This window comes from Pseudophryne corroboree, chromosome 9 (assembly GCF_028390025.1).
Source record: "Pseudophryne corroboree isolate aPseCor3 chromosome 9, aPseCor3.hap2, whole genome shotgun sequence".
NCBI classification, from domain to species: domain Eukaryota; kingdom Metazoa; phylum Chordata; class Amphibia; order Anura; family Myobatrachidae; genus Pseudophryne; species Pseudophryne corroboree.
The window spans coordinates 390,820,636-390,834,041 of NC_086452.1; positions in this window are offsets into that span (position 1 = coordinate 390,820,636).

A 13,406-nucleotide genomic window follows, 5' to 3' on the forward strand; every position below is an offset into this window, starting at 1 on the left:
ATATACATATAAACCAATCTGCAATCTTACAATTCCTTAAATTCGTTTTAACATTTTAAATTGTTTCTATAAGTTCTAAACAATTCACAAGCCACATTTCCATTAAATACTATAAATCATTCACTCACTTTGAAAAATTTATCTTAAATCATTTCTTATTCCTTCAAGCTACCCTAATTTACACTAATCCCAGAGTAATCACTTGAATGCCTCCATCGCTGCTGAAGCTGCGACAAAAACTGGGACCATTTCAGAGTGTTTATGTTTATGGTTTTCTCCAAGCCTCAACCACAAAAATTAAAAAATAGGATTTTGGTTACCTACCGGTAAATCCTTTTCTCGTAGTCCGTAGAGGATGCTGAGGTCCACATTAGTACCATGGAGTATAGACAGGTCCACCAGGAGCCATTGGCACTTTAACAGTTTGAGAGTGTGGGCTGGCTCCTCCCTCTTTGCACCTCATACCAGACTCAGTCTAGAAACTGAGGAGACGGACATCTTCGAGAGAAGGATTTTACACAGATAGTGGCGAGATTCACACCAGCTAACTAGCTTGAAACGCTGCAACCGCTGAAACATTACTTACCAAGTAACAATGCAGTACTCAACTAAAACGAAGTTGTACTGAACCAAATAACGATAGCAGGAAAACGAAGCGCTGGGCGGGCGCACAGCATTCTCTACGGACTACGAGAAAAAGATTTACCGGTAGGTAACCAAAATCCTATTTTCTCTTACGTCCTAGAGGATGCTGGGGTCCACATTAGTACCATGGGGATGTACCAAAGCTTCCAGAACTGATTGACCAAACTTCAGGTCCTCAGCGGCCAAAGTATCAAACTTGTAGAACTTTGCAAACATGTTCGACCCAGACCAAGTAGCCACTCGGCAAAGCTGTAAAGCCGAGACACCCCGGGCAGCCGCCCAGGAAGAACCCACCTTACGAGTAGAGTGGGCCTTAACAGATGTAGGACACAGCAATCCTGCCGTAGAATACGCATGCTGGATAGTGAACCTGATCCAGCGAGAGATTGTCTGCTTAGAAGCAGGACACCCAAGTTTCTTGGGATCATACAGGACAAACAGAGAGTCCGATTTTCTGTGACGAGCAATACTCTTCACATAGATTTTCAGAGGCCTTACAACATCCAAGGACTTTGATGAAATTGAGGAGTCAGTAGCAACTGCCACCACGATAGGTTGGTTGATATGAAATGCCGACACAACCTTCGGAAGAAACTGCTGATATGTCCGAAGCTCAGCCCTATCTTCATGGAAGATCAAGTATGGGTTTCTACAGGACAAAGCCCCCAACTCCGACACATGTCTAGCAGAAGCTAAGGCCAACAAAGTGACAGCCTTCCACGTGAGAAACTTGACCTCAACCTCCTGTAGAGGCTCAAACCAGTCCGACTGGAGGAACTGCAACACCACGTTAAGATCGCAGGGCGCCGTAGGCAGCACAAAGGGAGGTTGGATGTGCAGAACTCCCTTCAAAAAAGTATGAACCTCAGGGAGGGCAGCCAACTGTTTCTGGAAGAAAATGGATAGGGCCGAAATTTGGACCTTTATGGATCCCAACCTCAGGCCCATATCCACACCTGCTTGCAGGAAGAGGAGAAAACGTCCCAGTTGAAACTCCACCATAGGAAACTTCTTGGACTCACACCAAGATACACATTTTTTCCAAATACGATGGTAATGTTTAGACGTAACTCCTTTCCTAGCCTGTATCATGGTAGGAATAACCTTGTTCAGAATGCCCTTCCGAGCTAGTATCTGGCGTTCAACCTCCATGCCATCAAACGCAGCCGCAGTAAGTCTTGATAGGTGAACGACCCCTGCTGCAGCAGGTCCTCTCTAAGAGGAAGAGGCCTCGGCTCTTCTAGCAGTAGATCCAGAAGATCCACGTACCAAGACCTCCTTGGTCAGTCTAGAGCAATGAGGATCGCTTGAATCCTTGTTCTCCTTATGAGCTTTACCACTCTTGGAATGAGTGGGAGTGGTGGAAACATGTACACCGACTGGAAAACCCACGGAGTCACCAGGGCGTACGCCGCCACTGCTTGCGGGTCCCTCGACCTGGAACAATATCACCAAAGCTTCTTGTTGAGATGAGAGGCCATCATGTCTATTTGAGGTAAACCCTAAAGATCTGTTACCTCCTTGAACACCTCTGGATGGAGTCCCCACTCTCCTGGATGTATATCATTTCTGCTGAGGAAGTCCGCTTCCCAGCTGTCTACCCCCGGAATGAAGATTGCTGACAGCGCCAACGCGTGTTTTTCTGCCCAGAGGATGATTCTTGTTACCTCTGACATTGCAGCAATGCTCTTCGTTCCGCTCTGTCGATTGATGTAAGCCACTGTCGTTACATTGTCCGACTTCACTTGAATGGCCCGATTTGTCAGAATATAGGCCGCTTGGAGAAGACCATTGTAGACGGCTCTTAGTTCCAGAATGTTTATCAGGAGGCCGGCTTCCAGACTTGACCACCTTCCTTGGAAGGTCTCCCCTTGAGTGACTGCGCCCCAGCCTCAGAGACTTGCATCCGTGGTTAGAAGGATCCAGTCCTGAATCCCGAACCTGCGGCCCTCCATAAGGTGAGGTAGTTGCAACGACCAGAGGAGTGAAATCCTGGCCTTTGATGACAGACGTATCCTCTGGTGCATATGTAGATGGGATCCTGACCACTTGTCCAGGAGATCCAGTTGGAAGGACCGAGCATGAAATCGCCCATACTGTAGAGCCTCGTAAGAGGCCACCATCTTTCCCAGAAGATGAATGCACTGATGAATCGACACCCGGGCTGGCTTCAGGACATCCTGGATCATTGTTTGTTTCACCAACGCTTTTTTCTCTGGAAGAAATACCCTCTGCACTTCCGTGTCGAGGATCATTCCCAGAAAAGACAACCTCCGGTTGGTTCAAATTTGATGTTGGAAGATTCAGGATACAACCGTGTTCCCTGAGCAGGTGGGTCATGAGAAGGATGCTGATAAAGGCACCGTCCAGCTTCTCCTTGGATGGTGCCTTTATCAGCAGATCTTCCAGATATGGAATTATGTTCACCCCCTGTCTGCGGAGGAGAACCATCATTTCCGCCATCACCTTGGTGAAAACCCTCGGTGCTGTGGAGAGGCCAAATGGCAGAGCCTGGTACTGATAGTGACAGTCCAACAGTTCGAATCGAAGATAAGCCTGATGCGGTGGCCAAATCGGAATGTGGAGGTACACATACTTGATATCCAGGGATACCAGGAATTCCCCCACTTCCAGACCTGATATCACCGCCCGTAGAGACTCCATTTTGAACTTGAACTCCCTCAGAAAGAGGTTTAGCGATTTTAAGTTCAGAATGGGCCTCACCACCCTTAGAGACTCCATTTTGAACTTGAATTCCTTCAGAAAGGGATTTAGTGATTTTAGGTTCAGAATGGGCCTGACCGAACCATCCGGTTTCGGTACCACGAAAAGTTTTGAATAGTAACCTTTGTTTTGCAGATGAGGAGGTACCGGTACAATAACCTGTGCCTCCACCAACTTCTGGATGGCTGCCTGCAGGACAGCCCTGTCTGCCAGCAGGGCTGGCAAGCCTGATTTGAAGAAATCGGTGAGGAGGGAGATCTTGAAATTCCAGCCTGTACCCCTGGGACACGATATCTTGCACCCAGGGATCCAGGCCGGACGACACCCAGACGTGACAGAAAAGCCTGAGTCTCGCTCCCACCGGCCTCACCTTTTGGGCGTGCAGTCCACCGTCATGCGGAGGACTTCAGCGTACCTGAAGCAGGTTTCTGTTCCTGGGAACCTGCTGCAGCCGATTTCTTGGATTTGGGCCGGCCTCCCCTAAAGAAGGTGTTGGACGGTCTGGCCTTTCGTGGCTTTGCAGCCCGAAAAGGCTGTGATGCAGTTGAAGAAAAGGGTTTCTTCGTAGCAGGTGCAGCTGAGGGAAGAAAAGGTGACTTACCCGCCGTAGCCGTGGAGAGCCATGCATCTAATGCTTCCCCAAAGAGAGCCAGACCTGTGTAGGGTAGGGTCTCCACACCTCTCCTGGATTCCGCGTCGGCAGACCACTGTCGCAGCCACAGTCCTCGACGAGCTGAGACAGACATGGAAGAAATTCCTGCAGCCATGGAACCCAGGTCTTTCATGGATTCTACCAGAATCCTGCCGAATCCTGAATGTTACACAAAAACAATTCAACATCAGATTTATCCATAGTATCCAAATCTTCAAGTAATGTGCCTGACCACTTTACTATAGCTTTGGCAATCCAAGCACTGGCAATAGTGGGACATAATATAGCCCCTGAAGCCGTGCACATGGATTTGAGCGTTATATCAATTTTACGATCAGCCGGCTCTTTCAAGGCGGTGGATCCTGGAACAGGTAAAACCACCCTTTTTTGAGAGTCTGGATACAGACGCATCAACAATGGGTGGGTTTTCCCATTTTTTCTATCCTCCACAGGGAAAGGAAATGCCACCAGGACCATTTTAGGGATCTGGAATTTTTTCTCAGGGTTTTCCCATGCTTTTTCAAACATAGCATTTAATTCTTTTGACACAGTGAAGGTTAGCAAGGTTTTCTTATTTTCAGTAAAGTAAGCCTCCTCAACCTGCACAGGTGTTGTATCAGTAATATTCAACACATCCCTGATGGCCTCTATCATCAACTGCACCCCTTTTGCAAGAGATGCTGCCCCCCTCAACACATCCCCATCACCGTCCTCAGTGTCAGAATCGGTATCCGTTTCATCTTGCATAATCTGTGCAAGAGCACGTTTTTGGGAATATACAGCGGGGGGGCCCTGAGGTAACAGAACTGGGCCAGACTGCCATAGAGTTCTGTAAAGCCTGAGTTGCAGACTCACTCTGTGCAACCCTAGTAGAAATCTGAGAAATCATAGATTTGATAGAGGATAACCACTCAGGCTCCCTTGCTGGTATCTGTGCTAAACCAGTGCAATCCTGATTACATGGAATGGGATCATCCTGAGAGGACATATCCTCTGCCACATATGACACAGAGTCCCTGGACATAGCGTAATGGAGACCACAGACACTCCACACTCACACAGGGGAGGGTAGACAGAGTTTCACCCCCAAGAATGGCAAGAGAGACACAGAGATTGGAGCCAACCCACACACAGCGCTTTTTAGGTAAAGGGAGACCCCCAACCAGCACTGTGCACCTTAATAGGTTACACAGCCTGTATACCCCCTCCCCCTTCCCCCTCCTCCCTTCTACAACCCCCTGGTACCGTGAGATATAGCTGGAGTTGTTCTGGAGGGACTTGCTATTCACTGACAGCATGATGCAGGCAGGAAAATGGTGCTGAACGCTGCTGGGTCTGCTCTGAAGAGAAGCTCCGCCCCCAAAATGGCGCTGTCTTCCCGCTCTTCATAGGATTATACTGGTTTGAGGAATTATGCTGGCAGAGATCCCGGGGACCCCGACAGGCTGTGTGACTAGTGTAGAGTGTAGGCGCTGGCTCAGGGCTCCCCTCACAGCACCACACTATGTACCACTGGGCCCCGGAGCGCAGTTAGTACTGCGCTCCAAACCCTGTTGTCACCATCTTCACACCGGCCCCCTGCTTGCTAGGAGGGTCGTGACTCACTCGCCACCAATCTTCTGGCTCTGTAAGGGGATGGCAGCATGCTGCTGGGGCGAGCGATCCCCTGTGGCGGGGAACGATCAATCCCCTCAGGAGCTCAGTGTCCTGTCAGCGAAGATAGTAGCTCAGACCCCGCAGGGCGGACACTACTCCCCTCCCCCCCCCTTAGTCCCACGAAGCAGGGAGGCTGTTGCCAGCAGCCTCCACGTAAAATAACAAACTCTAAAAAAAAATCTTTTTCTAAAGATGCTCTGTAGACCGGCTCCTACGGGCACATTTTCTAAACTGAGTCTGATAGGAGGTGCATAGAGGGAGGAGCCAGCCCACACTCTCAATCTCTTAAAGTGCCAATGGCTCCTGGTGGACCCGTCCATACCCCATGGTACTAATGTGGACCCCAGCATCCTCTAGGATGTAAGAGAAAACAATAAGAGCTCTAATTTTGTCATGATAGACTACCTGCATCTAATAACATACAGAGATCTCTAACATCTGGGCAACCTTGGTAGATTTGATATCTTTACTGAAAGATTTTTAGATCATTCATGTTAAAAAAGAAAAAGTAGATAAGGCCTTGATTTACGGTATTTTGCCTAGCACTGGGCACTGCATGTAAAGGTATTCCAAAGACCTCTCTTTATTCACTGGTTTCCTTAATGCATTGATGGTGGATCTTGTTGGCATAGCTGAAGACTGGGCTGCTTCAAAACGAGGCTGACCCAAGGGAACCAACACATTATTAGGAACTCCACAAATATCAAACTAATGGGCCGCTAATTCTCTTTTGTCAAATAATAAAATGCCCTTTGACTCTATCCCGAAAGTCAAATAATCCAGGTTTACTCAGGTGACACAATGGGGCAGATGTATTAAGCCTGGAAAAGGCATAAATAAGTGATAAAGCGGTGATACATGATAATGCACTAGCCAATCAGTTCATAACTGTCAATTTACATATTGGAGCTGATTGGCTAGTGCATTATCACCTTGCACTTATCACTGCTTTATCACTTCTTTATGCCTTGTCAGGCTTAATACATCTGCCCCTATATACTCTTTATACTTTCAAAAAATGATACTGTTTAAGGGTTGATTGCATTTTTTTAAATTTTGTTGAAGCCAGATTAGAGTGGGAAGTTGTGGTCAAAGACTGGCATACAGTATGTTCAGAATTAGGGCTAAAAAGGCTTGCCACTGGTAAAATGGTGCCTTCATCTTGTCTTAAATGTGAAATGTCAGTCAAACAGCCAAATCACTATGGGTGCAGTGGTGGACTTCCCACAAGTCACATGAGTCACATGCCTAAGGTGGCATTTGCTGGGGGGAGGCACACCAGGCTGATGAGGCCATGTGATTCTTTTTTTAATGTCATTAAGACTTATTTTTTAAATATTTTATTTTGCAACTGACAGGAGTGGGACAATGGGCAGCAAATTGTGGTCCAGGAGCTGGTAGTGGGGTGAGGTTGGGACTGCTTTGGTGGTCTCAAGGCATACAGACTGGCCCCCAAAAAATGGGGTCAGTGCTGTTATGAGGGGGAACAGTGGCCAATAATGTGTCTAGGGGGCAGCCTGACCCCTAAATCCACCCCTGTGTGAGTGTGGCATTAGATACCAGCGCATATGATGTCTTATAGTCACAATTATTACAGTGAGGAGCCAGAGAAGAATTAGAAGAAGAGGAGCGGAGAGGAACTTGTAAGACAGATGTCAAAAGTGTGGTATCAGAGAGGTTGGGTCGTGAGAGATAATGGTACAATACAATAAAAAAATTTAGAGGGGGAGAGTGTCAGAGAGCAAATGGCACCAAATAAAGGGAAAAAAAGAAGGGGAGAGGAAATAACAATGAATTATAAAAAATACCAAGGTGAATGGAGCTACATACAGTGTATTTGCTGCAATGCATTACAGTAAGTTTTATTTCAATAACCAATCATTTTGTTTGTATGGCTGACAGGCAGTGGTTATATTGAAAGTAATGTGATTCCATGTGAGCTCATTACGAAATAAGAAGCCACAACATGGAGAATGTATAGCATAAATTTACTAAGGTGGGAGTTATTTAAAACTGGTGATGTTGCTCATAGCAACAGTCAGATTCTACTTAACATTTATCTAGCAGCATCTAGAAGATAATAGATAGCATCTGGTTGTTTGCTCTGAGCAACATAACCAGTTCTAAAAAAATCTCCCACCTTAGTTTATTTACCCCAATGAGTCTGGGAGGGAGGTGGAGTGTGGGTCAGTGCTTGGAAAGGGTTAGCCACTCCCTCACTGTAGGTGGGACATGTATCTAATCACTCTATATGTATCTAATCACTCTCATCAAGATTGTGTAGGGAAAGACTGTACGCAACCAGGGATTGAAACCCTTCAACTATGCAGTTGTAGAAAGTCATATGGAAAACTGAGGGTATCATGGCGCCCTTGGCAAGCCTCAATGTATTTAGTCATCCCAAAAAGAGGAGGATAAAGAATTTGAAATAGGTACTTTTAATTTACAAATACCACTTGTTATAGGAATTGTCAAATGGCTGTCCAAGTTTAATTAAATATTGATAAACGGTGAGGGTAAGTATATCTGCATTTAAAAATCACTCCATTTGGCAAGATCAGGTAGTATAGTTCATCATCTTTCACATTTGGAATGACCATAAAAGACATAAAATAATAATTTGCTGGAAGTCGGACTGTTGACATTATACTTAATATTTCTTTGTATTCGCAACCACCTTTGGACAAAGGTATGAGATGCCCAAAGTGTATTAATTAAGCCAACAAGGTGAGTCTCATACTTATCAAATTTTTTAAAATCAATAATATTCCAATTTCCAAACAGTATACACTATTGTGTTTTCTTTGTCATTTTTGCTCTCCAACTGGGATAACACAAAGAAAGACTCTGATCTTACAGAAATACCCCTACTATATTTATGCTTGACAATGTCACCTGGGTACTCCCACTTTTCCAAATGTGGCTCTGCCAGGCTCTGAAGGTCTGTGCATCAGTGTGCAATCTGATAGACAAAATTTGGCATAATACAGTCCAGCCAATCAATGCTCTGATGCTATATGTTGTCATTGTTAGTTTTGTTTTGTTTTTGTATTATTATTATTATTATTATTATGCTACTGGTGTTCAAACCAGCAATGGATATATTCTTGAACCATCATGACAAATTAAATAATAAATAAATGAACCATACTTGACATGGTTTGACTATATTTAAAACATGCGCCATCAGTCACATAAGCAGATACAACCACAAACCAATAAGTATTAGGGTAAGTATTATAGACACATTTTGGTTGCTTTAATGTTATTGTAGTCAAAATACCAATCTGGACCTGGACTATTATTATATGTTTATTTACCTTACCATTTGTACTATGTTTCTTTTTATTTTTTACATTACTAATCTATTTAATCTAACTTTATTTAACTCTTCCAGAGTCCTCTCTTGCCAACTGATGTTGAGCCAGTTCTGTGTTGCTATATTTTGCTCTATGACAGCAAGGCTACACAATTTTCTATGTAACAGGATATGGCTAGTCGATTGTGTGCTTGTAGGTTCCAATGATGTAAATTTGTCCCAAGTGAAAATAAACCATACTTAAAATATAGTAAGCACATAAGGAAACAGAATTAAACAAAACTCTGTCAACAAAAGATTTACAAGTGTAATAATGTTGTGAGACTTTGAGACCACAACTCAACCTCCTTTACTTCTATTTCCAGATGCGTGCTGGACAGCCACTGGCTAGATGGTGAGCTCCTTATATTAATAAGGTGTGCTGTGATTTTGACACTAGGAGGAAATTCAACCTTTCATCTCATCACACACTGGACCTCCCCCTAAATGTGACCTTTTACCTATTTAATCTCTTACTCAAACTTTTTGCTACTAATTCCACTTTATTTATTAAAATAGCAATCTTAAAAGAAATTCTGTCTAGCAACATAAGCCACAATACCGTAGATGGAAAGAATATACTTTATTTTGGTCTGTATAGAAATTGTATAAAATATCTAATGTGTTACTCATGGTGAATAAAGATTGTCATTTCAACATTACATATCTTCACTTTAATTGTTTTTCTTTACATTCCATTATTTAAATCATGGCTTGGATCTATGTGACCACATGGTTGGAGCTTATAGAGCTGTAGCTCAAAACCCCTCTAACCAAATAGACCATCCAAAGAAAACCTTAAACAAATATTTCACAGATTCATCCCATATTGCTTATCTAAATTACACTGGCTCATCCCTTGTATTTGGTTATCCACCCATCTCAACAGCAGATATCAAGACCAGGACCGTCTTAACAGCAGTGTGGGCCCCTGGACACAGCAATGCACTGGGGCCCCTACCCATCCTCCAGGGGGGTGCTGTCAGCGGCAGCTTAGATGTCCCGTGGGCGGTAGGGGGTATACTAACTTCCGCTCAGCATATAGGACCTGGAGCAGTAATTTCTGCTAATTACTCCTTTACTGCACAGATGGGGTGGGAGGGAGAACACTAAACTGTAGAAGGTAGCATTGGGCTGACTGAAGGGGCCCCGGTACATGACTTCCAGGGTGGTATGGGGTGTTTAATATGTAGGGGAGGGGTTGATAGTGGAGTGGGCTTAATATTCATCATTTTCTGGTGAGAGAGCAGCTTGCTTGACTGCAGATATCTCCAGTTCCTGGAAAAAGATTTCTTAGCTTTGGGATAAAAAATTAGAGTGTCTCACCTGTCAGGAGGTACAGGGGACTTGGGATTCAGAGTTCAGGAGCCAGAGCAATCCACCAACGAATATATAAAACTGTATATTAGGTGTGTGGAGCTTGAGCAGGGACCAGCTGCTTGAAGGCTAATATATCTGGTTCTGGGCATAGTATAGACAAGCTGCCAGTGTCCACAGAAAGTGGAGAGTCCCATATTTTGATATATACCCTCAGAAAAACTATATGTCATACAGAGCCCGAGATATCTGGCTGGGAAGAGCAATTAACAGGCTTGGATGGGGACTACTGCTTTGAAGTAGGATATCTCTGGTTCCCTAGGGCCGATTCTCAAAAATCTGGTACCTCCGGAAAGAGGGGACCCTCAGCTATCAGACTAGGGCCCTTATACTCCTGGGGCCCTTGGGCAAGAGCCCATTGAGCCCATACGAAAAGACGGCCCTGATCAAGACAGTTGGTGGGGTTTCTGGTAATGGTGTTCATCAGTAGCAAGTAAAAACTGCCAAAATAGTAATCCTAAAAAAAAATATTATTCCTGGTGACCCCAGCACAAGCCTGGAGGCCTTTTTTTATTAAGAGGTGCCTAAAGCTGGGGTAACTCCAGATATAGCCTTGTATCCCTATTGAGACAATTATTTATTTTTATTTATTTTAATCTATTTTTTGCCCCTTTTCATAATATATCAGCTAAACAGAATATATTGCAGTTTAGCAAGAGGGGTCATCATATGTTTGCAGCACAGACCACCTTACAGGTCTTCACATCAATCCTGATACCAGTAACAAGCAATGGTGAACAGTGAGATTTTGTAATGGGCAGATTAAAAAATGTGTTCCCTCCATCCCTTTTTGTCTGTCCCTCTAACCCACTCTTGTCACTGCATTTGCCATGTTATAAATACAGTAATACATTGAAAAGCAAATTAAAAAGTAAATTCTTGAAAATATAAAAATTAATCTGACAGAAATATATCTTCTATTGCTGTATAAAGTACAAAATATTTGATGGGGAAAAACTAACATTTTTAGACAGAGTAGCAGGGTGTGGCAACTCTATCCTGCCAACATAGAGTAGAGGTGAAGACAAAAGTATATAAAAGAGGGAGCAAGAGGGAAAGTGAGGCAAAAGGGCAGACATGTGAACACGTTTAAAAAAAAAGGCACATATTGCTTCATTGTGTTTTTGGAGAACCCTATTTCAGGGCCCTTACTAATTCAGAAATTGTCTAAAGTTTTCCCAACACTCTTACTATGTGTCTCATACACTATCACAGTGACTTTCTAGGCATGTAGGGGCTGACACTACCTATACCTGTAAGGAACCTGGTGTGTCAATTATAAACATTGGGTTGCAGAACCACAGTCTTAGTTGACATCCACTATACATTTTCCCTTTCAGATGTGTACATCTACATTAGGAAATTATCAGCATCTAGTAATCCGTTTCCAGCACCTGAGGCTTCTTTTGGGCCTATATCAGCTCAGCAGCTTCCTAAAAAGCATACATTGATAGTTTATTGAACAAGTCTCTGGGAACTAGCTTCCCTGGACCTGTGTTCATGACTCTTTTGGATAATTATCTCTGTTTTGACTTTTGACCCTTGGCTGTGGACACCTACCCTTCTGGCTCTTAACTCTTTTGGCTCTGGATGATTGCTGCCTGGCTCTTTATTTTCTTGGCTTTGGACGACTGTCCTATTTGATGTATTTCCCTGGGCGTGAAAGTCTCTAGGTGCTTCTTTGGACTGAGATACAGTACACTCCAGTCTCCCCTAACGTAGAAAACATCTTGCACACTAACAGATTGTGCATTTCCGCTTGCTACTAGAATCTACCAGTTGAACTGTAGAAAACCTCAAACTGATAGAACAAAAATAGAAAGAGATATGAGGATAGGTGTTCGCAGGGGGGGGTGCCTGGTGCGCACAGGCACCCCCTAATGTCCGGCACCCCTATCTCACATGCCTGATGCAGCGATCGCCGTGCAGGCTGATTACTGTCCCCTCTGTGTTGCACCCTGTCAGGACTGCATTACTGACCGGACACCTGGGTTAATCAAGGGTGCACCTGCCACCGGCTTTCAAACCCCCGGCTCCATCTCAGTGTACAAAAACTGCGTGATGTGACGTGATGACGTCATGCTGCTCGCACGCCCACCCGTCAAACCCGCCACAGGCCCACCTCTCTCCTTCTATTCTATGCCAACGCCAGCCACTGATGAGAATCAGCATGCAGCCAGCATTCCTCTTAGGTAGACAAATTCAATACTGGCAGGCGGCCGGCTGCAGCATTGACACGTCACTCGTTTTTCCAGCAGCAGCAGTACTAGTCTGCGACTGTCAGTGAGTTACTGACTTGTAAGTAAGCTGCTGGAGCTTGCAGGGAAAGAGAGGGGGAGCCAGACCAGGCTGAGGAGGAGCACTGTAATTGCAGTGAGTGCCATCAGGTGTGTTTGTTTGGTGCACACCACAACATCTGACAATGTATCTGTATTATTAGGATTGGTACAAGGGTGGATATTTTATATTGTGTTGACCATCAATAGATAGTGCTAGACACGCCCAAAAGGCGGTGCTAGACACACCGCTCCGACGGTGCACCCCCTAATAAAATGTGCTGTGCACGCCTATGGATATGAGGTACTGATGGAGGAAGAAAACCAGATACAATTAGGCACTGAATGCAATGAGAATGTGACAATCTAGAACAGAAATAAAGCATAAGTTATGTTTAATATACTGACAACTGTTTTCTTATGTCAACTGTATTGTGTTGATTATGATGAAAATGCATCAGTGGTATCAAGAAATATACCTGTCTCTTTGGGTGGGTAGACGTGTGTCTTTGAAATTACCATATTTGCAAATGTACACTATAGTGCTGATAAACATAGACTAGGTTCAGAAACATTCAACAAGTAAAGGTCTCACGGTCACAAGTAAATGATTGGATTTAAGAGCAAGTCAGGTTGGTACTAGGAGCAAAGGCAGCCAAAGAGAGCAGGGGGCCATGTGTGCAGTCTCCATGTACACCCCCAATTCTCACCAACACAA